The sequence below is a fragment of the Mustelus asterias genome, chromosome 7 (assembly GCF_964213995.1).
Source record: "Mustelus asterias chromosome 7, sMusAst1.hap1.1, whole genome shotgun sequence".
NCBI lineage: Eukaryota > Metazoa > Chordata > Chondrichthyes > Carcharhiniformes > Triakidae > Mustelus > Mustelus asterias.
The window spans coordinates 105,195,742-105,221,696 of NC_135807.1; the positions used below are offsets into that span (position 1 = coordinate 105,195,742).

Below are 25,955 nucleotides of genomic sequence, written 5' to 3' on the forward strand. Positions count from 1 at the left end.
ATTAAGCATAATTAAGGACCGCATGCACCCCGGAAATTCTGTTTTCCACCTTCTTCCGTCGGGAAAAAGATACAAAAGTCTGAGGTCACGTACCAACCAACTCAAGAACAGCTTCTTCCCTGCTGCTGTCAGACTTTTGAATGGACTTACCTTGCATTAAGCTATGACTGTAACACTACATTCTGCACTCATTTCCTTCTCTATAAATGGTATGCTTTGCCTGTACAGCGTGCAAGAAACAATACTTTTCACTGTATGTTAATATATGTCAGTAATAAATCAAATCATACTGTATGTTTTGAAGGAGTTAAATATATCCCTTGGAGTTTAAGGGATTGAAGGCTATGGGGGGAAAGCAGGAACAGTTGGATGATCAGTCATGATCATAATGAATGGCAGAGCAGGCTCATAGGGCTGAATGGCCTCCTCTTGTTCCTATTTTGTATGTTTCTAGGTTTAGAGAATGTACTCAGTACCTGACGTAAGCTTTTGGCTGCCAGAAAGCATCGAATAAACAATCCAACATTTTTCTCAAAATCATCCCTTAAACTTATTCAGGATATTCACGTGAACAGTAGATGTAATAGTGGAATATAAAGCTAATCATAGAATTCCTACAGTGCAGAAAGAGGCCATTCGGCCCATTGAGTCTGCACTGACCACAATCCCACCCAGGCCCTATTCCCGTAACCCCTGCTAATCCCCTGACACTAGGGTCAATTTAGCATGGTCAATCCACCTAACCCGCACATCTTTGAACTGTGGGAGGAAACCGGAGCACCTGGAGGAAACAGACACGGGAAGAATGTGCAAACTCCACACAGACAGTGACTGGAGGCCGGAATTGAATCCGGTCCCTGGCGCTGTGAGGCAGCAGTCTGTGCTACCGTGCCGCCCAAAGTGTATTCTTACGAAAGTGTGATGGCAAATATTTTTTCCTGTTTGGAATTAACAATAATTTAATTGCAGAGAACTGAAGATTGACAAAATATGCACTATAATCACTGAGTGATAACTGCAGTTAAATGATAAACCTGTCTCCAAGATTTTAAAGCTTCAGATTACAACTATTTGCAGTTCTGGCATTCCATTGCTGAAAGAAACTTGGTTCCCTGTCACGAAATCTGTTCTCTGTGGTTTTTTACATAACCCTCTATTAATAGCACTCCAAACAGCATTGCTGGCTTGTAACCAATGATCTTCAACAACTCTTTATTATTATTTGCATAGAAGGCGTAAGTCTCTCCATTACTTATGCAGACCTAAGTGGCTTTCATTATTTCCTACTCATTTCATTGTATAGCCAGATGGCAGATGATAATCTGGAGCTATGACCTCAAGCTTGTTTTGCTGTTTTGCAAATGGTGATGCACACTGATACATCCTTTGACATAAGGCGAACATTTTCTTTAATTAAATGGCTGTCTTCCAAAAATAACAATTTTCATTAACAATCAAGTTACTGTGCTTACGTTTGCAGCAGCAACAAAAATAAAACATGATTATCCAACTCTGCACTAAATAGGTCTCAATTTTAACATGGTAGGGTAATCAATGGAGATTTTAAAAAATCATTGTTTGTATGGGAAATATTTTATGAAATATATGGGTAAAATTTTCTTCTCCAGGTTGTATGCTTTCAGAATGGCATTTTCAATCTGTGCATGTGAAAACAAAAAAATGTTTCTGGTTTATTTGGATTTCTGTCCCTAAATTGCAGGAGCTTCGGATATGTACTGATTGCTGCTTGAGTGCTCATTTTCCTTTCTGCACCTGTGATTTCATCCTCCCCAAAGAGGATCATATTGATGAATGCAGATAAAACTTTAAAAACACGAACTCTACAGGCAGAGTTTCTGCAGAGAGCCTGTTCATCAATGTGAAAATAGCATTGGAGGCCTGAGTGCAGAAGTCCTTCCACTGAACCCAGCCGCCACTGTTTTCACAGAGGGAGGAGTGAGGGGTGGGATTTGGACATTTCACAGAGACAGCAGCGCATATAAAACTCAGGTCGAGTTTTCATCAGCTCGCAATCTCATCCTCCTCCGCCCTCCCCATCCTCCTCCGCCCTCCCCGTCCTCCTCCGCCCTCCCCGTCCTCCTCCGCCCTCCCCGTCCTCCTCCGCCCTCCCCGTCCTCCTCCACCCTCCCCGTCCTCCTCCACCCTCCCCGTCCTCCTCCGCCCTCCCCGTCCTCCTCCGCCCTCCCCGTCCTCCTCCGCCCTCCCCGTCCTCCTCCGCCCTCCCCCATCCTCCTCCATCCTCCTCCACCTTCCTCATCCTCCTTCACTTTTCTTATCCTCCTCCCTATGTGATTCCTGAGGTTGGACAGGAGCTTCCACCTCCTCCTCATCTTTCTCCTCAAATATTGGAACTCTGGGCATGGTATTTTCCTCTTCCAGTTGCAGGCCCTGCTTTCTGCTGCAGCACCATTACAATTCTGGATAGCCTTGCAGGGTAATACTGCAGATTCCACCTGAGTGGTCAAGGCACTAGAAGTGCATTTTAAGAATGCCAATACTCTCTGCTCAGTTGTACTGCATGTGGCCACATGGCTGCTGTTGTATTTATGTTCAAGCTCAATTTGCAGTTGCCTCAAGGGGGTAATTGGCCATGTCTTTAAGGGATACCCTTTGTACACTGGAGCCAACTATGGATCTGCATCAGTGGATGAAATACTAGAGGGAGTTCTGAACTCTTCAGTATGAGAGAGTTATGGGAACTACCATGGAAGTTTGCAGATAGTTGATGGAAAATATTGTTATGGTCACAAATTGTCTGCACATATAGGGAGTGAAAGAACTTTTGGTTCATGAAGGTATACAATAGTTGATTTGGAGCATATATTATGACATGGACAGAGGCAGCATGGTGGCACAGTGGTTAGCACTGCTGCCTCAAAGCGCCAAGGATCCGGGTTCAATTTCAGCCTCGGGTCACTGTCTGTGTGGACTCTGCACATTCTCCCTGTGTCTGTGGGAGTTTCCTCAGGGTGCTCTGATTTCCTCCCACAGTCCAAAGCTGTGCAGTTTAGGTAGATAGGCCATGGTAAATTGCCCCTTAGTATCCCAAGAAGGTTAGGGGGGGAGGGCGGAGGAGGATGGTGAGGGTGGAGGAGCATGAGGCACAGCCTTGTAGCCAACGCTGATTCTGTGCAGGAAGGGCTGGTTGTCATAAGTGTCCCAGTGCAAACCATAGGTTCCTTACATCTAACACGTGCCAACAGCTACTCCCTGGTGAGAAACCTTCACATAATGAACCTTTGACATACAATCCACGGTTACCCGGGGAAATGCCCATCCCCAACAAGAGAGAAAAGCAACATTAATGTGTTTGACTCAGTTAAATGAATAAGGCAGAATCCAGCACCACCATAACCATTGGCCTCAACATATTGCTAACACACAGCACGAGAAGTCCTTTGCAAAGTCCAAAGATGTGCGGGTTAGGTTGATTGGCCAGGTTAAAAAATTGCCCCTTAGAGTCCTGGGATGTGTAGGTTAGAGGGATTAGCGGGTAAAATATGTGGGGGTAGGGCCTGGGTGGGATTGTGGTCGGTGCAGACTCGATGGGTCGAATGGCCTCCTTCTGCACTGTAGGGTTTCTATGATTTCTATGATTTCAACCTTACTCTTCACATTACCATCAATGGCTGTCAATGAGGCACCAAAACTGCCACCATGTGCATACTCAAACCATGCTCACAACGCTGAAGGAATTATAACTTCACATCTGATACCTGTGATATGATTGTAAATGTTAACAGACATGCAGATGTTGCAAATTCCAAATGATGAGACCAGAACTGTGCTGGACCAGCTCTTTGAATGACCTACTGCATTATCCATTCACCGGGTCTACAGGCATTGAGACAGGATCTACAGCCATTTAGAGATGCAAGGACTGATTAGGGACAGTCAGCATGGCTTTGTGAGTGGAAAATCATGTCTCACAAATTTGACTGAGTTTTTTGATGAGGTAACCAAGAAGGTAGATGAGGGCAGTGCAGTTGATGTTGTCCACATGGACTTTAGCAAGATCTTTAACAAGGTACTGCATGGTAGGTTGTTGCATAAGGTTAAACCTCACAGGATCCAGAGTGAGGTATCTAAATAGATACAAAATTGCCTTCTTGACAGAAGCCAGAGGGTGGTTGTAGAGGGTTGCTTTTTAAACTGGAGGCCTGTGACCAACAGTGTGCCTCAGGGATCAGTGCTGGGTCCACTGTTATTTGTCATTTATATTAATGATTTGGATGAGAATACAGGAGGCATGGTTAGTAAGTTTGCAGATGACACCAAGATTGGTGGCATAGTGGACAGTGAAGAAAGTTATCTCCGATTGCAACGGGATCTTGATCAATTGGGCCAGTGGGCTGACGAATGGCAGATGGAGTTTAATTTAGATAAATGCGAGGTGATGCATTTTGGTAGATTGAACCAGGGTAGGAATTACTCAGTTAATGGTAGGGCATTGGGGAGAGTTACAGAACAAAGAGATCTAGGGGTACATGTTCATAGCTCCTTGAAAGTGGAGTCACAGGTGGACAGAGTGGTGAAGAAGGCATTCAGCATGCTTGGTTTCATTGGTCAGAACATTGAATACAGGAGTTGGGACGTCTTATTGAAGTTGTACAAGACATTGGTAAGACCACACTTAGAATACTGTGTGCAATTCTGGTCATCCTATTATAGAAAGAATATTATTAAACTAGAAAGAGTGCAGAAAAGATTTACTAGGATGCTACCGGGACTTGATAGCTTGAGTTATAAGGAGAGGCTGAATAGACTGGGACTTTTTTCTCTGGAGCATAGAAAGCTGAGGGGTGATCTTATAGAGGTCTGTAAAATGATGAGGGGCAGAGATCAGCTAGACAGTCAATATCTTTTCCCACAGCTAGGGGAGTCTAAAACTAGAGGGCATAGGTTTAAGGTGAGAGGGGAGAGATACAAAAATGTCCAGAGGGGCAAATCTTTCACACCGAGGGTGGTGAGTGTCTGGAACAAGCTGCCAGAGGTAGTAGTAGAGGGGGTACAATTTTGTCTTTTAAAAAGCATTTAGACAGTTACATGGGTAAGATGGGTATGGAGGGATATGGGCCAAATGCGGGCAATTGGGATTAGCTTAGGGGTTTAAAAAAGAAAGGGTGGCAAGGACAAGTTGGTCCGAATGGCCTGTTTCCATGCTGTAAAACTCCATGGCTCTATAACTTCCATGGTCCAGTTTCAGGAGTGGGTGACATATGTAACAAGCAATGTTCCCATAAAACTCAGTTTCCTTCCAAGGCAGAGCTTCTGCCACCTGGAATACACAAGTTTCCAAAGTATTGGGAACACCAGATGAGCAATCTTCACTGGAGCGTCTATGGTATCTCAACCTCTGTTGCCTGCACTACGGTCACTGTCCGACACTGAGCAATGTCTGAGCAACTCAATCTGATTGTTGAGTTTGATCATTGAGCCTCTCTGAAAGTCAAGCATGATGGACAATGAATGATGTAAGGAGCATCTCAGTCCTTGGCCATTTGTTCACGACTACCTCGTGTTAAAGACCAGAGAAGGAAGAAGCCTTCCACTGCCTCACATATATGGTCACTCTCTTACTCCATTTAATGTCAGTGTGAGATAGACCTCAGCTTGCTTCACTCAGTGTTACTGGTGAGAACATCCTTCATTGATGTTAACATTCTCATTGAGTTTTGTAATGTACAAAGACACACCAAGATATCTAAGGGTGTATTTACATTTACTCAAAAAGTGCTTAATTGTGATATGTACAATGTGAAATGTGTAACCATGGTGAACCCATTAGTGCTGCCTTCGCCTTCACTCCTGTGGATTAGAGGGGAGATGAGAATTTTTTTTTTTCATCCAGACTTTGGTAGGGATCTGGAACTCACTGCATGAAAGGAAAGGGTAGCAGAGATAGAAACCGTGAACTCATTTAAAAAGATGTCTGAATGTGCACTCGAAGTCCCATAACCTCCAGGGCTGCAGACTGAGTGTTGCAAATGTGCTATTCTATCATCCTATAATTGCAAGTAACCACCGCCCCCCTTCGAGTTGCCTCGGAGGAGATGGAGGAAGGTTGCTCACTCCTCATTTGTTATGGCAATGAGGAGCGTGATGGCCGTCCATGTTGTGCAGGCACCCGTTGGGAACCTCCTTCACACTGTGATCTCTGTATGGGCAGCTGTGGTTACTGGTACCTGTGAAACAGGTGAGGGCTATGGTGGAGGGGCTGGAGAGACAGAGGAAGATGAGAGTGCTGAGGAGCACTCAGTAATGTTACCCTTCTCAGTGATCTGCACAGCCCTGGGTTGGCTTGAGCTCTCTGTTGGTGCACAGCAGCCATCCATTTCAGAAAATGCTGTGCCTTCAGTGTGACTGTCCTGTTTAGGGTATGCAGTTCCTCATGTTTCCATGTATGTCAGCATTCATTCTTTGAGCAGACTGATCCAGGCTACTGAGGGAGGCTTTCAACCCTTTCATGGTTGAGATGCTGCTATCGCATCTATTCTGAGTGTTTCTGCATGAGATTGGCCAAACTCTCATGGGACAGAACTCATGAATTTGAGGTCCAGAATAATGTGGAGCTCATCACCATGATGGACTACTCCATTCACAGAGCGTGAGCTTCCACTGCCTCAGGGAATTCTGCTAGATGTCCACACATCTGCATCAGATGGCCAAACACTGTGTCCCAAGCCACATGAGTAAATTTCTACCTGCTAAGCTTATTAGCCTATTTACCATATGAATCCTTTGGGCAATCAGTCCCTCAGTTTTGGAGCTTTTGTATTGAGTGCAACCAATGATTACTGCGGTAAACATGACATCTACTTTACTGTCCACTTTTAAAGTGCACATTTTGAAAACACTGTATTAGAATCATAGAATCCCTTCAGTGCAGAAGGAGGCCATTTGGCCCATCAAGCCTGCACCAACAACAATCACACCCAGCCCTAGCCCTATAATCCCACATATTTACCCTGCTAATCTCCTGACACTAATGGACAATTTAGCAAGGCCAATCAACCTAACCAGCACATGTGGGAGGAAGCCGGAGCATCCGGAAGAAACCCACGCAGACACAGGGAGAAAGTGCAAACTCCACACAGACAGTGAGCCGAGGCCAGAATTGAACCCGGGTCCCTGGCGCCATGAGGCAGCAATGCTGTGCTACCGTGCCACCCATTTAATTAAAATAAATTTTAATCAGATACACTCACAGTACACTTCGGATGATATTGTTTGTGCAGGCTGTAGACAATCAGGAAAGATTTGACTCTCCTTTTAAAACAAGTTTGATTTCCCTGAATTTAACATGTGGGATGGGCTATGAGAAATATCCAATAGAATTTGTGGAACTTGTTCAGGCTAGGTAAAAGCAGGAAGAAAGTTCAGCAAATTCCTTGCAAGCTACGAAGCAGCTGTGTTGTTTATAGCATGCAGAATGATAGGTGATTTTTTGGAATGTTAACTGCTTCAAATCTCCCCTAAAGAACAGCACAGGCCTCTTTTACCACCCAAGGTAAGCTTATTTTGCTGCATTACTTTGAAAACTGAAAATGAGTGCTGGATTTTGTTCCAAGAAATGGGTGGTTATGTTAAACTTCAACGTTGTAATTTTTAACTGTGTTGTCTTTAAAATATTCACGTAAGTAGAACTGATAATGCTTTTAGTTAATGGCAAGGGTTGGGGGGGCAATCCTTTGAAAACTTTGTCAAAACAAATAGAGCTACAGAAATGCTGCAGCTGCAAAGTTATAATTGCTTTCAAAAGTAGTAAATATGAAGATTAATTTTGATCCTTATTTACTTGATAAAACACAAACAAATCTGTAATGGGTTTAAAGAATTCTAGTCAAGGCACTTTCAGAGATTCAAACAAAAGAGACAAGGAAGAAACAACACTGGATTGGAGGTCCAGTGGGAAAATAGATGGTGAAAAATGATTCACAGTATACCAAGTGCTTGGATAATTCCTGTCTCTTACTCCAGATAATTATGCTTTCCTATTTTAGCTTACATTCATCAATGTGGCTTAGCAACCTACAACTTCAGGAGTATGCTTACTGGCTCTGATCTCTTGCTAAGTATTTAACTTGAATACCAAATAAACAGAAAACATATATTTCTTTCGTACAGAATCCACCCCATGTTTCCAAAGGATTCGAATTCAGAAAAGCTGCAGAATATTACTGCATCATCTCATTTTAGGCTTTATCTTCTTAATTGATTTAATGGGAAATAGTTTACAAAGCAAATAAATAATAGTTGTATAATATTTCTCTGATTACTAAACTACACAAGTCTCTTGAAATAAGGAAAATAATAAAGGTTCATTACCTTTCTATTAAGCTCAAAGTTTTAGAATTAACCTCAGTACATACATAGTTGTTCTTTTCTCATAATTTCCTTAATTCCGTGCTCATCCTCTGAGATGTTTGGTTGGGTTTTGATGGGTATGTGGGTGACTGCCAAGGCTGATCTGCACCTGGAAGGTTCTGCTGCAAACAGGACAGGATAGTGCAGATGACTGAGCTTTGGGTGAGTTGCTGGCTTGTGATTTCCTCTCTTTGCATTTTCTCTCTGCCTCTGATATGCACTTGCTTTTGAAGGAGGCTGGACCGCTTAATTTGTTGCGCCAGGTGCAGTGATCCTGGGCGATCGTCTTCTAGGACCCACGGTCGATATCAAAACTCCTAAGTGAAACCTTTTGAGTGTGCTTGTAGCATTTCCTTTGATCACCATGAAAGCGGACCCCAGATTCACTTTGGTAAGTCAGTGTCAGGTATTCTGACTACATGACCAGCCCAACTCAGTTAGTTGTATAGCATTTTGTCCTGTCTTCAGATCTTGAGAAGCTTCTGAAGGCAGCTGAATTGAAAGTGGTTGAGCTTCTTGATATTGAAATGGTACACAGTCCAAGTTTTGCATTTGCAGAATAGAATGCGCAAGACTATTGCTCAATAGATTTCCGGATTGGTAAGCAGACTTGCTTGTTTCCATTCCCAGACTGATTCAAAATCTGGCAAAGGCTATGCTTGCTTTGGCAATTCATGCATGGGCATGTGTCTTGTTATCAATATTGACAGCTCAAGAGAGTGTGCTGATGAGATAAGTGAGCTTATCCATTGCAGACAGATTCTGGTTATGGACTGAAACCTTGGTCTTGAGGTAGCGTTTCCCTGGAGCGCGCTATTTCTTCAGTTTACTTTGTGCTGATCATAAGACTGATGTTGTTGCTTATATTTGAGAACAAGTCGATAATACTTTGCATGTACAGCTTTGAACTGGCTGCTAGTGCGCAGTCATTGGCAAACAGGAAATCACAAAGTATATTGTTGGAGACCTTGATCTTAGTCTGGAGTCATTAGAAATTGAGCAGCATCCCATCCATGTGATATCTGATTTTGATGCCAGGATCGATGGATGGCATGGAGAGCATGGCAGAGAAAAACTTGAAGACTGTTGGCATTTAGTAGCATCCCTGCTTAATTCCATAGTGACTTGGAATGGATCAGAAGACTCACCATCATCCAGAATATATGCAAGAATGCCATCACGGAACTGAACCATTATGATGAATTTCTCAGGGCAGGCAAATGTCTCCATTGTTTTTCAAAGGCCATTCTGGCCGGCTTTGGTTGGGTCAGCAAACATGACGTAGAGATCCATGTTCTGTACTCAGCATTTCTCTTGGAGCTGTCCAACGCAAACACCTTGGGGTAATTTGCCAGCTCCCTGCACTGCTTTTGTAGGACAGTGAGCCAGGAGACTCTAGCGGAGCTGATTCACGGGTTCCCCACTAGGCGCCACGGCCTCCACACATCTCCAGCAGCTGGATTTCTGCTGCCATCAGTTCTGCCCCGGAAATTGGCGCGGAGCTGCATAAATTGTTTAAATTAGAATTTAAATGCAATTTCAATGTCATTAGTGGGCCTAGGACTGAAGTCTCCGGGCCTGCTAGCCTCTCCCCCCTTGCCAGGAGGGTTTAGTATAGCTCCCCACTTGCGCAGAGCTGGCGGCCTGACCCCACTGGAGAGAAGGGGGTCACGGAGGCCCCCCCAGAGGGTGGGGTGCCCCGGGCATTGCCAGCTTGGCAGTGGTGGGCAGGGCCTGATGGGGGGTGGAATCAGGGGTGATTGGGAGATTGGTGCTGCAAGGGGGGAGTCAAAGCTGGCCTGGACATGTTCGGGGGCCACAAGCTTTCGGAGCCTTAAGCCGCTTAAGGCTCCGAAAGCTTGTGGCTTTTGCTACCAAATAAACCTGTTGGACTTTAACCTGGTCTTGTTAAACTTCTTACTGTGTTTACCCCAGTCCAACGCCGGCTTCTCCACATCATGGTCGGGGGGGGGGGGGGGGGGGCCAGTGATTATGCCGTGGAGGGTTAAGACACATGACTGGCGATGCGGGGGTCACAGGGTTGACCAGTGATTGAGGCCGGCAGATGGGCCTCTGTGTGTGCCCCGATCTTGGCACTGACAGATTGGCGCATGCGCAGTGGCCCACTCAGCGCTATGCTGCCAGCCTCTCCAGCGGGAATAGGCCCCATCCCAGCTTTTTGGACTGATTCACACTAGTGCACTCAGCAGTGTGGGAGATTCATTTTGAAACCCCCGTTGAAAAAAACAGCATGTTTTACTTCAGGTTTTAGGCAAATTCAACGCTTAGAACTTTCTTGGGAGAATCACCCCCCCATATCAGTGGTTCCTCAACCATTTCTGAAACCACACTGACTCTCTACATTCATTGGGCCATATTTTCATCTAGAAGCCTCAGTTTATTCTAAATGAAAAAGGAACTGATGCAAATTTGGCATGAAAGGTCAAGTGCACTCACTTTTCCAGTATAGTTAATTTGAATAATTATTCATTGAAACAAACATGCTGTCATCTGAGATTCAATAGGACAAGGATACTCAGAGGGGTAAATTGAAGCCAAGTCAAATCTAAAATGTTTGGAAAAAATAAAGGGAGCTATCATAACAGAAGGTGAAACAAACATAATTCCTTGATAAATATTCAAAATGCTTGTTAACCCTCTACACTCTTACTCCTTCTGACCCAGAAGCAGTGCTGAAAAGGCAGCTAACAGCTGGATCAAGCCATCACACCTACTTTCAATGACCATGTTTCCCAGGCCCTGGGAAAGCTGGTTCACATCAGTTAAATCTGGAACCGGAATGTGGGACTAAATTGGACAGTTCTTTCAGCTGGTACAGGCATGACAGGCCAAATGGTTCTTCCCTGTGTTGTAATTTCAGCAAAGGTGATTTTAATCTTTCCTGTCAGCCAGAAGCCAGTATGATTGCTCTGTTCAATTTTACTTTCATTTGACTTCAAGAGTGTTAAATGATTAGTGGCGGACCTATTTCCCATGATTTGATGATTGTCTGCCAATGGGTGGGTTCTTGAAAAACTACCCAAGTAAGAGTGTCAGATAAGTTAATGGAGAGCTCTCATCACAATGCGTCTTCCCCACTTTAAACATGAACCAATCTTTTCCCTTTTAGGTACCAGTTGAATGGTTGTGTGTTTCCTGAATATTTAACTAGTTCAAAAGTTAGTTATTTGCAGAGTTTTGTTTTCTTTTTATATGGAGAGGTGAACAAGGGTATTTATCAGACCACTAAATGTGTTCAAGTATCTTTGCTTCATTGATTTTGGATTGTGTGATTAGATGAATTAGGTGAGTATAGCTTACATTCGAGCAATATATCCATGGTCTGTGGAGGAAGAGGACTCATGATATAAATTTAATAGCCTCTCAAAAGTACCAACACGTGCAACACATATTCATATCTGATACTCAACATCCTCCAAGTGACACATTTCACAGTATGCACATTATATTGCCTTCACAAGCTTGAACGAACATTTCTATCTTCTGTTAAATTGCCTATAGCATCAGAAACAGACATTAAAGCAATGGCAGAAAGCAATGAACGCATTAAACACTGCATATAAACTATCTATTGTTTTACTCTATATCTATGGAGACGTGATAAGAAATGTATTTGCTAGGCAAATGTAATCAGCCGACAAGCTTTATAGCTTGGCAAAAGATTGGTCCTCTGAGTCATTGCCTGTGTAACTCCTATTCTCAGTGAGTCAGTTTTTCTGCCTTGTAAAAGCAAAATAGTGTGGGTGCTGGGGATCTGAAATTAAAACCCAAATAGCTGGATTTGCAGATCTGGCAACATCAGTGGAGAGAGAGAGAAGAAGAGTTAATATTTCAGCTCAATGACCTTTAAAGATCATCAGCCTGAGATATAAACTCTATTTTTCTATTTACAAATGCTGCCAAACCTGTTAAACATTTTCAGTATTTTCTGTTTTTATTGCAGCTTCCTGGCTTGTTAGCTTTATGCTTATTTCTAGGTTAGTTTGAGACAGTCATTGAAAGACCTCAGTTTAGTCTTCATTTTTAACATGCTGATTCCACAAGAATACAATTGGTATTTCATAGGACTTTGAACTGTTCATCATGAAAGACTCTACAAAGGAATATTTATTGTCATACTCAGACAATACAGAGAGAACAAAGAACAAACACAGGACCTTCGACCCTCCAAGCCTGCACCGACCATGCTGCCTGACTGAACTAAAACCCCCGACCCTTCTGGGGACCATATCCCTCTATTCCCATTCTATTCATGTATTTGTCAAGACGCCCTTTAAAAGTCACCATCGTATCTGCCTCCACTACTTCCCCCGGCAGCAAGTTCCAGGCACCCACCACCCTCTGTGTAAAAAACTTGCCTCGTATATCTCCTTTAAACCTTGCCCCTCGCACCTTAAACCTATGCCCCCTAGCAATTGACTCTTCCACCCTGGGAAAAAGCTTCTGACTATCCACTCTGTCCATGCCCTTCATAATCTTGTAGACTTCTTTCAGGTCGCCCCTCAACCTCCGTCGTTCTAGTGAGAACAAACCAAGTTTTTCCAACCTCTCCTCATAGCTTATGTCCACCATACCAGGCAACATCCTGGTAAATCTTTTCTGTACCCTCTCCAAAGTCTCCACATCAATCTGGTAGTGTGGCGACCAGAATTGAACACTATACTATATTCCAAGTGCAGCCTGAGGTTCTATAAAGCTGCAACATGACTTGCCAATTTTTAAACTCAATGCCCCGGCCGATGAAGGCAAGCATGCCGTATGCCTTCTTGACTACCTTCTCCACCTGCATTGCCACTTTCAGTGACCTGTGTACCTGTACACGCAGATCCCTCTGCCTATAAATACTCTTAAGGGTTCTGCCATTTATTGTATATTTCCTATCTGTATTAGACCTTACAAAATGCATTACCTCACATTTGTCTGGATTAAACTCCATCTGCCATCTCTCCGCCCAAGTCTCCAAGTCGGCATGGTAGCACAGTGATTAGCACTGCTGCTTCACAGCTCCAGGGTCCCGGGTTCGATTCCCGGCTCGGGTCACTGTCTGTGTGGAGTTTGCACATTCTCCTCGTGTCTGCGTGGGTTTCCTCCGGGTGCTCCGGTTTCCTCCCACAGTCCAAAGATGTGCGGGTTAGGTTGATTGGCCAGGTTAAAAATTGCCCCTTAGATGCGTAGGTTAGTGGGATTAGCGAGTAAATATGTGGGGGTAGGGCCTGGGTGGGATTGAGGTCGGTGCAGACTCAATGGGCCGAATGGCCTCCTTCTGCACTGTAGGGTTTCTATGATTTCTATGGTCTATATCCTGCTGTATCCTCTGATGGTCCTCATCACTATCTGCAAATCCACCAACCTTTGTGTCGTCTGCAAACTTACTAATCAAACCAGTTACATTTTCCTCCAAATCATTTATATATATTACATACAGCAAAGGTCCGAGCACTGAACCCTGAGGAACGCGGGGAGTTTTTATTGCATCCCTGAGGAATGAGGGGGTGACCTGATAGCGGTGTATAAGATGTTGAGAGGTATTGATCAAGTGGACAGTCAGAGGCTTTTTCCTAGGGCTGAAATGGTTACCACAAGAGGACACAGGTTTAAGGTGCTGGGGAGTAGGTACAGAGGAGATGTCAGGGGTAAGTTTTTCACTCAGAGGGTGGTGGGTCGTTGAATGGGCTGCCAGCAACGGTGGTGGAGGCGGATTCGATAGGGTCTTTTAAGAGACTTTTAGATAAGTACATGGAACTTAGTAAGATAGAGGGTTATAGGTAAGCCTAGTAATCGCTAAGGCAGGGACATGTTCAGCACAACTTTGTGAGCTGAAGGGCCTGTATTGTGCTGTAGTTTTTCTATGTTTCTATGTTTCTAACGCCACTTGTCACAGTCCTCCATTCAGAAACGCACCCTTCCACTGCTACCCTCTGTTTTCTATGACCGAGCCAGTTCTGTATCCACCTTGCCAGCTCACCTCTGATCCCATGCGACTTTACCTTCTGCACCAGTCTGCCATGAGGGACCTTGTCAAAGGACTGAAGTCCATGTGGACAACATTCACTGCCCTACTCTCATCAATCATCTTTGTCACTTCCTCGAAAAACTTGATCAAGTTAGTGAGGCACGACCTCCCCTTCACAAAACCATATTGCCTTTCGCTAATATGTCCAGTTATTTCCAAGTGGGAGTAAATCCTGTCTCAAAGAATCCTCTCCTCCAATAATTTCCCTACCACTGACGTCAGGCTCACCAGCCTGTAATTACCTGAATTGTTCTTGCTACCCTTCTTAAACAAAGGAACAACATCCAGTAGAGGTGGCTGAGGGACCTCACTAGTGCATTCTGGGAGAAGACGGACCAGCAATATCTACTAAGAAGTTGGAAGCGGAAGAAGACTTCCAGTGATAAACAGGAGTTCGAACATCCGGTAGAGGCAGCTGAGGAATTTCACTGGTGCATTCTGGGAGAAGTCAGACCAGCAACATCTACTAAGAAGTGGAAAGCGTCTGTTGTCAAGGAGCGGTAAGCCCTAAACACTACCCTCCTCTAAATTCTTCTCGGCCTTTTGGCTAAGATTAAGTGTAGTATCGGATCTGCACTTGGTTGAGGTCATTAGGTTACGCTGAGGCTTCATATGTTTCATATGAAGCAATTTTTAAAAGCGGCATCTCGGCCTTTTGGCTAAGATGCAAATGAGCTCAGGTCTTGGAGGAGGATCCTCCCCCTTCTCCAATCAGCTTGACTCATGTAGATCAGGCCCAGGACAGGGTGGTTTTGGTCTCCCGTCCTGTCTTGTCAGCCTGGATCTGAAATGTCTCAACTTGTTGAGACTCTGAATTGAATTTGATTTGATTGAATTGGAAAAGTATATAAAAAAAGAAGTGTAGTAGGATTGGATGCTGCACTTGGTTGAGGTCATTGGGTTATATTGAAGCTTCATATGTTTCATATGAAGCAATTTTTTAAAAGCGGCATCCCGGCCTTTTGGCTAAGATGCAAATGAGCTCAAGTCTTGGAGGAGGTGTTGCTTTGCTCCTCCAATCAACTTGGCTCATGTAGATCGGGCCCAGGTCAGGGTGATTTGGTCGCTCGCCCTGTCTTGTCAGCCTGGATCTGAAATGTCTCAACTTGTAGAGACTCTGAATTGGATTTGATTTGATTGAATTGGAAAAGTATTTTAAAAAAAAGTGTAGTATGGATCGCCTGCGCTTGGTTGAGGTCATTAGGTTACGCTGAGGCTTCATATGTTTCATATGAAGCAATTTTTAAAAGCGGCATCTCGGCCTTTTGGCTAAGATGCAAATGAGCCCAAGTCTTGGAGGAGGAACCTCCCCCTTCTCCAATCAGCTTGGCTCATGTAGATCGGGCCCAGGACAGGGTGGTTTTGGTCTCCCGTCCTGTCTTGTCAGCCTGGATCTGAAATGTCTCAACTTGTTGAGAGTCTGAATTGGATTTGATTTGATTGAATTGGAAAAGTATTTTTAAAAAAGTGTGGTCTGCTGATGCTGCACTTGGTCGTGGCCATTGGGTTGCATTTAAGTTCATTTTCATATGAAGCAATTTTTAGGGGTGGCATCTTGGCCTTTTGGCTAAGATGCAAATGAGATCGAGCCTTGGGGGCGGAGATGTCTGCCTACTCCAATCAGCTTGGCTCATGTAGATCAGGCCCAAGACAGGATAAAGGGTCGCATACCCTGTCTTGTCAGCTTGGATTGGAAATGTCTCAACTTGTTGAGACTCTGAATTGGACTTGATTTGATTGAATTGGAAAAGTATAAAAAAAAACAAGGGCCACTGTGAGAAGGTAAGAGTTTTATAAATGTTCTTAAATAATTTAATTGGTGCTAGAAATGTCAGTCAGTGGGGTTAAGTGCTGCACTTGTAGATGTGGGAGATCTGTGACACTTCCAGCGTCTCGGACGACGATATCTGCAGGAAGTGCACCCAATTGCAGCTCCTTACAGACTGCATGGATATGTTGGATGCACTTAGGAGCATGAATGTGGCAGAAAGCGTCATAGTCAGGAGCTTTAGAGACATGGTCACACCCAAGGTGCAGGCAGATAGATGGGTGACCACTAGAAGGGGCAGGCCCTCAGTGCAGGAATCCCCTGTGGTCGTCCCCCTCTCTAACAAGTATACCGTTTTGGATACTGCTGGGGCGATGGCCTAGGAGGGGATAATAGCAGCAGCAGCCAGGGCAGTGGCACCACGGCTGGCTCTGTTGTTAAGCAGGGAGGGACAAGAAGTACAAGAGCAATAGTTATAGGGAACTTTATAGTTAGGGGTGCAGATAGACGCTTCTGTGGATGTGAAAGAGACTCCAGGATGGTATGTTGCCTCCCTGGTGCCAGAGTCCAGGATGTCTCTGAACGGGCAGAAAGCATTCTGAAGGGAGAGGGTGAGCAGCCAGAGGTCATGGTACACATTAGTATTAATGACATAGGCAGGAAGAGTGATGAGGTCCTGCAGCAGCGGTTTAGGGAGTTAGGTAGAAAGTTAAAAAGCAGGACCTGTAGGGTTGTAATCTCAGGATTACTCCCTCTGCCACGTGCCAGTGAGGCTAGAAATAGGAAGATAGTACAGCTCAATGCATAGCTTAACTGCTGGTGTAGGAGGGAGGTTTCAGATATCTGGGCCATTGGATCTCTTTCAGGGCAGGTAGGACCTGTACAAGAAGGACGGGTTGCATCTAAACTGGAAAGGCATAGATATTCTGGCCGGGGGGCTTGCTAGTGTCACACAGGAGGATTTAAACTAGTTTGGCAGAGGGGTGGAACTGAAGCAAAGGTCAACTAACTGAATGGGAACCAGAGAGTAGGGCCAGTAAGACTCAGGGAAACTGCAGGAAGGGTGTGGTTGCTGATTAAAGAGGGGCTGGCAGACTAAAGTGCATTTATTTCAATGCAAGAAGTGTAACAGGTAAGACAGATGAACTTAGAGCATGGATTAGTACTTGGAACTATGATGTTGTTGCTATTACAGAGACTTGCAAAGAACAAACAAAGAACAATACAGCACAGGAACAGGCCCTTCGGCCCTCCAAGCCCGCGCCGCTCCCTGGTCCAAACTAGACCATTCTTTTGTATCCCTCCATTCCCACTCCGTTCATATGGCTGTCTAGATAAGTCTTAAACGTTCCCAGTGTGTCCGCCTCCACCACCTTGCCTGGCAGCGCATTCCAGGCCCCCACCACCCTCTGTGTAAAATATGTCCGTCTGATATCTGTGTTAAACCTCCCCCCCTTCACCTTGAACCTATGACCCCTCGTGAACGTCACCACCGACCTGGGGAAAAGCTTCCCACCGTTCACCCTATCTATGCCTTTCATAATTTTATACACCTCTATTAAGTCTCCCCTCATCCTCCGTCTTTCCAGGGAGAACAACCCCAGTTTACCCAATCTCTCCTCATAACTAAGCCCCTCCATACCAGGTAACATCCTGGTAAACCTCCTCTGTACTCTCTCCAAAGCCTCCACGTCCTTCTGGTAGTGTGGCGACCAGAACTGGACGCAGTATTCCAGATGCGGCCGAACCAACGTTCTATACATCTGCAACATCAGACCCCAACTTTTATACTCTATGCCCCGTCCTATAAAGGCAAGCATGCCATATGCCTTCTTCACCACCTTCTCCACCTGTGACGTCACTTTCAAGGATCTGTGGACTTGCACACCCAGGTCCCTCTGCGTGTCTACACCCTTTATGGTTCTGCCATTTATCATATAGCTCCTCCCTACATTATTTCTACCAAAATGCATCACTTCGCATTTATCAGGATTGAACTCCATCTGCCATTTCTTTGCCCAAATTTCCAGCCTATCTATATCCTTCTATAGCTTCTGACAATGCTCCTCACTATCTGCAAGCCCTGCCAATTTTGTGTCGTCCGCAAACTTACTGATCACCCCAGTTACACCTTCTTCCAGATCATTTATATAAATCACAAACAGCCGAGGTCCCAATACAGAGCCCTGCGGAACACCACTAGTCACAGGCCTCCAGCCGGAAAAAGACCCTTCCACTACCACCCTCTGTCTTCTGTGACCAAGCCAGTTCTCCACCCATCTAGCCACCTCCCCCTTTATTACATGAGATCCAACCTTTTTCACCAGCCTACCATGAGGGACTTTGTCAAACGCTTTACTAAAGTCCATATAGACGACATCCACGGCCCTTCCCTCGTCAACCATTTTGGTCACTTCTTCAAAAAACTCCACCAGGTTAGTGAGGCATGACCTCCCTCTCACAAAACCATGCTGACTATCGTTAATGAGTTTATTCCTTTCTAAATGCGCATACATCCTATCTCTAAGAATCTTCTCCAAGATTGCTTAAGGAAGGACAGGAAGGACAGGATTGGCAGCTTAACGTTCCAGGATACAGATGTTTCAGGCGGGACAGAGGGGGTTGTAAAAAGGGTGGCTGAGTTGCACCACTGGTTAAGGAGAATATCCCGTCAACTCAACACTCTGATCAAGACCTTTGATCCGGACCTTCAGAACACCCTCCGTGCTCTCATCCCACGTACTCCCCGCGTTGGAGATCTCTACTGCCTCCCGAAGATACACAAGGCAAACACACCCGGCCGTCCCATCGTATCGGGCAATGGGACCCTGTGCGAGAACCTCTCCGGCTATGTCGAGGGCATCCTGAAACCCATTGTACAAAGAACCCCCAGCTTTTGTCGCGACACGACGGACTTCCTACAGAAACTCGGCACACATGGAGCAGTTGAACCAGGAGCGCTCCTCGTCACAATGGATGTCTCAGCACTCTACACCAGCATCCCCCATGACGATGGCATTGCTGCAACGGCCTCAGTGCTCAGCGCCAACAACTGCCAGTTTCCAGATGCAATTTTACATCTCATCCGCTTCATCCTGGACCACAATATCTTCACCTTCAACAACCAGTTCTTCATCCAGACACACGGAACAGCCATGGGGACCAAATTTGCACCTCAATATGCCAACATCTTCATGCACAGGTTCGAACAAGACTTCTTCACCGCACGGGACCTTCAACCGGTGCTATACACTAGATACATCGATGACATTTTCTTCCTTTGGACTCATGGTGAACAGTCACTGAAACAACTCTATGATGACATCAACAAGTTCCATCCCACCATCAGGCTCACCATAGACTACTCTCCGGAATCGGTTGCATTCTTGGACACGCGCATCTCCATTAAGGACGGTCACCTCAGCACCTCACTGTACCGCAAGCCCACGGATAACCTCACGATGCTCCACTTCTCCAGCTTCCACCCTAAATACGTTAAAGAAGCCATCCCCTACGGACAAGCCCTCCGTATACACAGGATCTGCTCGGATGAGGAGGATCGCAACAGACACCTCCAGACGCTGAAAGATGCCCTCATAAGAACAGGATATGGCGCTCGACTCATTGATCAACAGTTCCAACGCGCCACAGCGAAAAACCGCACCGACCTCCTCAGAAGACAAACACGGGACACAGTGGACAGAGTACCCTTCGTTGTCCAGTACTTCCCCGGAGCGGAGAAGCTACGGCATCTCCTCCGGAGCCTTCAACATGTCATTGATGAAGACGAACATCTCGCCAAGGCCATCCCCACACCCCCACTTCTTGCCTTCAAACAACCGCACAACCTCAAACAGACCATTGTCCGCAGCAAACTACCCAGCCTTCAGGAGAACAGTGACCAAGACACCACACAACCCTGCCACAGCAACCTCTGCAAGACGTGCCGGATCATCGACACAGATGCCATCATCTCACGTGAGAACACCATCCACCAGGTACACGGTACATACTCTTGCAACTCGGCCAACGTTGTCTACCTGATACGCTGCAAGAAAGGATGTCCCGAGGCATGGTACATTGGGGAAACTATGCAGACGCTGCGACAACGGATGAATGAACACCGCTCGACAATCACCAGGCAAGACTGTTCTCTTCCTGTTGGGGAGCACTTCAGCGGTCACGGGCATTCGGCCTCTGATATTCGGGTAAGCGTTCTCCAAGGCGGCCTTCGCGACACACGACAGCGCAGAGTCGCGGAGCAGAAACTGATAGCCAGGTTCCGCACACACAAGGACGGCCTCAACCGGGATATTGGGTTTATGTCACACTATTTCACATAAATATTTCTGCTTTTTTCCTCCTGAGTCTTTATCATGCGATCCTAGAATCAGAATTTATGTCACACTATTTGTAACTCCCACAGTTGCGTGGACCTGCAGAGTTTCACTGGCTGTCTTGTCTGGAGACAATACACATCTTTTTAGCCTGTCTTGATGCTCTCTCCACTCCCATTGTTTTGTTTCTTAAAGACTGGATTAGTTGTAAGTATTCGCATTCCAACCATTATTCATGTAAATTGAGTCTGTGTCTTATAAGTTCTGTTTGTGAACAGAATTCCCACTCACCTGAAGAAGGGGCTCAGAGCCTCGAAAGCTTGTGTGGCTTTTGCTACCAAATAAACCTGTTGGACTTTAACCTGGTGTTGTTAAACTTCTTACTAAGGAGAATATCACAGCTATACTGCGGGAGGACACCTCGGAGGGCTCATACGAGGCAATATGGGTTGAGCTCAGGAATAGGAAGGGTGTGGTCACAATGTTGGGGGTTTATTATAGGCTGCCCAACAGCCAGCGGGAGATAGAGGAACAGATATGTAGGCAGATTTTGTCAAGGTGCAAAAGTAACCGGGTTGTTCTGATGGGAGATTTTAACTTCCCCTATATTGACTGGGACTCACTTAGTGCTAGGGGCGTGGATGGGGCAGAGTTTGTAAGGAGCATCCAGGATGGCTTCTTGAAGCAGTAGGTAGATAGTCCAACTAGGGAAGGGGCCGTACTGGACCTGGTATTGGGGAATGACCCGGTCAAGTGGTCGATGTTTTATAGGGGAGCAGTTCAGGAACAGTGACCACAACTCAGTAAGTTTTAAAGTACTGATGGGTAAAGATAAGTGTAGTCTTCAAGTTAAGGAGCTAAATTGGGGGAAGACTAATTAAAACAATATTAGAACATAGAACATAGAACAGTACAGCACAGAACAGGCCCTTCGGCCCACGATGTTGTGCCGAATATTAGGCAGGAACTGAAGAATGTAGATTGGGGGCAGATGTTTGAAGGCAAATCACCATCTAGCATGTGGAACGCTTTCAAATGTAAGTTGATAGGGATTCAGGACCGGCACATTCCTGTAAGGATGAAGGATAAGTATGGCAAGTTTTGGGAACCTTGGATAAAGAGAGATATTGTGAGCCTAGTCAAAGAGAAAAAGGAAGCATTTCTCAAAGCTAGGAGGCTGGGAACACACGAAGCAAGTCTGGAATACAAGGAAAGTAGAAAGAAACTTAAGCAAGGAGTAAGGAGGGCTAAAGGGGGTCATGAAAAGCCATTGGCCAGCAGGATTAAGGAAACTCCCAAGGCTTTTTATACATAAAGAGCAAGAGGGTAGCCAGGGAGAGGGTTGGCCCACTCAAGGACAGGGGAGGGAATCTATGCGTGGAGCCAGAGGAAATGGGTGAGATATTAAATAAGTACTTTGCGTCAGGATTCACCAAAGAGAAGGACTTGGTGGATGATGAGTCTGGGAAAGGGCGTGTGGATAGTTTGAGTCACTCACAAAAGGTTGCTGAAGAAGATTGGGTCACACGGAGTTGGGGGTAGGGTGTTAGCGTGGATTGGGGATTGGGGATTGGCTATCCAACAGGAAGCAGAGAGTCGGAATAAATGGGTGCTTTTCTGGTTGGCGCATGGTAACTAGTGGCGTGCCGCAGGGATCAGTACCGGGGCCTCAACTATTTACCATTTATATAGACGATCTGGAGGAGGGGACTGAGTGTAGGGTAACAAAGTTTGCAAACGACACAAAGATAAGTGGAAAAGTGAATTGTGTGGAAGGCGTAGAAGGTCTGCAGAGAGATTTGGACAGGCTGAGTGAGTGGGCGAGGATCTGGCAGATGGAGTATAACGTGGGAGTGCTGCTCGGGCTGCAGTAGAGTAATTAATTTATTTAATTATTTTTCAGTTCAATTAGTGAAAAAAATCGGAGGTTTTTTTTTCTAAACAGGAAATAGGCCCAGCAGCAGCCTGGGAAGATTTTGGAGGGTTTAAAAGTAGGCCGCACCTTTGAGCGGGCAGCGTCATTAGCGGGCAGTGGAGTGAGCAGGGGACAGAGTGAGAGCTAAAAGGGCTTTGGCTCACAGGGCTTCGGCGAGGAAGGTTGTTTGTTTGTTTTTCTTCGGTTACACCCCCTTTTTGTTTTATCCCCAAAACTAAAAAGGACATGGCTGGTATGAGTGGGAGGCCAGTATACTGCATTCGGTGTGGGATGTGGGAGTTCCTGGAGACAACTTGCCTCCCGGAAGTCCATATCTGTGCCAGATGTGTGGAACTGCATCTCCTGAAGGATCGTGTAAGGGAGCTGGAGCTGAGGCTCGATGAACTCAGTTTAGTTAGGGAAAATGAGAGAGTCATAGATAAAAGTTATAGTCAGGTAGTGACACCAGGGTCTCGGAAGGAAGACACGTGGGTCACGGTTAGGAGGGGTAATAGTCAGAAGGGTGATGTGCCAGAAAGCACCCCAGTGGCAGTCTCCCATAAGAGAAAGGGATGGGCAACAGATGGGAGAAGGGAAGGGAGTGAGCAGTCTGTGGAGGGATCCCCTGTGGTTGTCCCCCTCCACAATAGGTATATTGTTTTGGATTCTGTGGAGGGGGATGACCCTCCAGGGGTAAGCCACGAGGACCAGATCGCCTCCACGGGGACAGGCTCAGGGGTCCGGAAGGGAAAGAAGGGGTTTAGGAGAGCGATAGTTGTGGGGGACGCAATAGTTAGAGACACGGACATGCGCTTCTGTGGGACTGAACGAGAATCCAGGATGGTAGTCTGCCTCCCTGGTGCCGGGGTACTGGATGTCTCCGAGAGGGTAGGAAGCATATTTAAAAAGGAAGGTAGTCAAACGGATGTGATTGTACACATTGGGGGAAATGATGTAGGTAGGAAGAGCAGGGGGGTCATACGAGAGAAATTCAGGGAGTTGGGTGCTAGGCTAAAAAGTAAGACCTCCAGTGTAGCAATCTCTGGACTGCTCCCGGTGCCTAGTGCAAGTGAGGCTCGGAACAGGGAGATTCTACAGTTGAACGCGTGGCTAAAGGACTGGTGCAAGAGGGAGGGTTTTAAATTCATAGATAACTGGGAAATCTTCAAGTCAGGATGGCAACTGTACAGAAAGGATGGGTTACACCTTAACTGGAAGGGAGCAAATATCCTGGCTGGGAGTTTTGCTCGAGTGTTTCGGCAGGATTTAAACTAGTGTGGCAGGGGGGTGGGGAACAAAACAGGAGGTCAGTAAATACTGAGGCTGGGGTCGAGCTGGGGGCCAGGGCAAGGCTAGCTAAGAAGAGGAGCACTCTGGAGGAGGAGGACCTGACTGGGCCTGGAGGTCTGGAGTGCATCTGCTTCAATGCGAGGAGTGTAACGGGTAAAACAGACGAACTTAGGGCCTTAATGCTTGTGCGGAATTTGGATGTGGTTGCGGTGACGGAAACTTGGTTAAAAGAAGGACAGGACTGGCAGCTGAATATTCCGGGGTATCAGTGTTTTAGGCGAGACAGAGGAGGGGCTAAAAAAGGTGGGGGAGTAGCGATATTAGTTAAGGAGCATATTACCGCGGTGCAGAGGGTAGACAACTTAGAGGGGTCATGTACTGAGTCGCTGTGGGTGGAACTCAGAAACAGGAAGGGTGCAGTCACTATGCTGGGGGTGTACTACAGACCACCCAACAGCCCACGGGAAGTGGAGGAAAGGATATGTCAGGAGATTCTGGATAGGTGCAGAAAACATAGGGTTGTTGTAGTGAGGGACTTTAATTTCCCTGGCACAGACTGGAAAGTGCTTAGAGCTGGGGGACCGGACGGGGAGGAATTTGTAAAATGCGTACTGGAAGGTTCTTTGGAACAGTATGTAGATAGCCCGACTAGAGAGGGGGCTATACTGGACCTAGTTCTGGGAAATGAGCCCGGTCAGGTCGTCAAAGTTTCGGTAGGGGAACATGTGGCAAATAGTGACCACAACTCTGTTAACTTTAGGATAGTAATGGACAAGGATGAGTGCTGTCCTACGGGCAGGGTGCTAAATTGGGGGAAGGCTGACTATAGCCGGATTAGGCAGGAATTGGTGGATGTTGATTGGGAGAGGATGTTCGAGGGTAAGTCCGCGTCTGGCATGTGGGAGTCTTTTAAGGAACTATTGATAAGGCTGCAGGATAGGCATGTGCCTGTAAAAAGGAAAGATAGGAAAGGTAGGATTCGAGAGCCGTGGATAACCAGGGAAATTGAGGATCTGATTAAAATGAAAAGGGAGGCGTACGTTAAGTCCAGGCAACTGAAAACAGATGGAGCTCTGGAGGAATACAGAGAGAGTAGGAAAGATCTCAAACGGGGAGTTAGAAGGGCAAAAAGAGGGCACGAGATGTTCTTGGCAGGCAGGATTAAGGAGAATCCTAAGGCATTCTATTCATACGTTAGGAACAAAAGAGTTGTCAGGGAGAAAATCGGACCTCTCAGGGACAAAGGAGGGGAATTATGCTTAGAACCCAAGGGAATAGGGGAGATCCTAAATGAATACTTTGCATCGGTATTCACGAAGGAGAGGGGCGTGTTAACCGGGAGTGTCTCGGAGGGAGGTGTTGACCCGTTAGAGAAAATCTCCATTACGAGAGAGGAAGTGTTAGGTTTTTTAGGGAACATTAAAACTGACAAAGCCCCAGGGCCTGATGGCATCTATCCTCGACTGCTCAGGGAGACGAGAGGTGAAATTGCTGGGCCTCTGACGGAAATCTTTGTCGCTTCTTTGGACACGGGTGAGGTCCCTGAGGATTGGAGGATAGCGAATGTGGTCCCGTTGTTTAAGAAGGGTAGCAGGGATAACCCAGGAAATTATCGGCCGGTGAGCTTGACGTCCGTGGTAGGGAAGTTGTTGGAGAGGATTCTTAGAGACAGGATGTATGTGCGTTTAGAACGGAACAATCTCATTAGTGACAGACAGCATGGTTTTGTAAGAGGGAGGTCGTGCCTTACAAATTTGGTGGAGTTTTTTGAGGAAGTGACAAAAACGGTTGATGAAGGAAGGGCCGTGGATGTCGTCTATATGGATTTCAGTAAGGCATTTGACAAAGTCCCACATGGCAGGTTGGTTAAGAAGGTTAAGGCTCATGGGATACAAGGAGAAGTGGCTCGATGGGTGAAGAACTGGCTTGGCCATAGGAGACAGAGGGTAGTGGTCGAAGGGTCTTTTTCCGGCTGGAGGTCTGTGACCAGTGGTGTTCCGCAGGGCTCTGTACTGGGACCTCTGCTATTTGTGATATATATAAATGATTTGGAAGAAGGTGTAACAGGTGTAATCAGCAAGTTTGCGGATGACACAAAGATGGCTGGAATTGCGGATAGCGAAGAGCATTGTCGGGCAATACAGCAGGATATAGATAGGCTGGAAAATTGGGCGGAGAGGTGGCAGATGGAGTTTAATCCGGATAAATGCGAAGTGATGCATT

At 46.0% G+C, this 25,955-nt stretch overlaps 1 protein-coding gene and 1 pseudogene across 2 annotated transcripts in view; both read left to right on the top strand.

The window, feature by feature from the left end:
* Positions 1-7,400: 7,400 nt before the first annotated feature.
* Positions 7,401-25,955, top strand: part of itprid1 (ITPR interacting domain containing 1) — a 282,117-nt gene continuing 263,562 nt past the window's right edge. Inside the window, exon 1 of one of the 2 annotated variants that reach the window (XM_078216648.1) lies at positions 7,401-7,531. The gene's annotated coding sequence lies outside the window, so the exon portion shown is untranslated. The remainder of the gene's footprint in view (positions 7,532-25,955) is intronic. The other variant, XM_078216649.1, reaches the window with a different exon arrangement.
* On the top strand, positions 14,950-15,079 carry LOC144496249 (U2 spliceosomal RNA; annotated as a pseudogene).